Source organism: Rhincodon typus, unplaced genomic scaffold (assembly GCF_021869965.1).
Source record: "Rhincodon typus isolate 14 unplaced genomic scaffold, sRhiTyp1.1 hic_rhity00004301, whole genome shotgun sequence".
Taxonomy (NCBI): domain Eukaryota; kingdom Metazoa; phylum Chordata; class Chondrichthyes; order Orectolobiformes; family Rhincodontidae; genus Rhincodon; species Rhincodon typus.
The window spans coordinates 3,397-4,064 of NW_025969939.1; the positions used below are offsets into that span (position 1 = coordinate 3,397).

The 668-nt window shown below is 53.7% G+C and overlaps 1 long non-coding RNA gene across 2 annotated transcripts in view; it reads left to right on the forward strand.

Moving 5' to 3' along the window:
* Nucleotides 1-163: 163 nt before the first annotated feature.
* The window catches only part of LOC125481920, an 806-nt gene continuing 301 nt past the window's right edge, over nucleotides 164-668 (forward strand). For both annotated transcript variants that reach the window (XR_007261495.1, XR_007261496.1), the window contains exons 1-2: nucleotides 164-298; nucleotides 447-473. This is a non-coding gene — a long non-coding RNA (uncharacterized LOC125481920). The remainder of the gene's footprint in view (nucleotides 299-446; nucleotides 474-668) is intronic.

Sequence of the window (668 nt, forward strand, 5' to 3'; positions counted from 1 at the left end):
TGTGTGTCTGTGTGTCTGTGTGTCTGTGTGTCTGTGTGTCTGTGTGTGTGAGAGAGATGCGGGAAACATCAGTCAGATCTGATCAGCTTTCACTTGTTTTATTTTGGAGATTACAGCCCTAGGGTGAGGTTTTAGCAGCTGCTTTATCTGTCCTGTGTCCTCACAATGAGATGCCGTGAATTTAACCACCTCTACACCCAGCAGTGTTACACAGCGATAGACCCGTCCCCACCGGTACTGTACCCCAGTGTAACACAGCGACAGACCTGTCCCCACCAGTGCTGTTTGCCAGCTCAAGGTTAGGGGACTGTGCCCCGAGGGAATGGGTTGTGTGGGTTTTTCGGGGGTCTTATGTGAGGGTTGAGGGTTACTGAGCCCAGTGTGTTCCTGCTGGTTGTTGTACTGTGATCCTCACTATCTCTGCTCTCCCGTCTTGTGTTTTTCAGTGACTCGGGCAGCGTGGGCCACAGCTGGTGAGTGTCTGTCTGTGTCTCTGTCTGTGTGTGTGACCTACGACCAGCCCTCCCTGCTGGTTGGGGGAGCATTCCGTCATCATTGAGGGATGGAGTCTGTCCTGGAACCATAGCTGCACAATTGGGCCAGTACCCTCCCTCAGTGTGTCAGTGTTCTCAGTGAATCACCCTCATCTGCTCCGCGCGCTGCCCCCC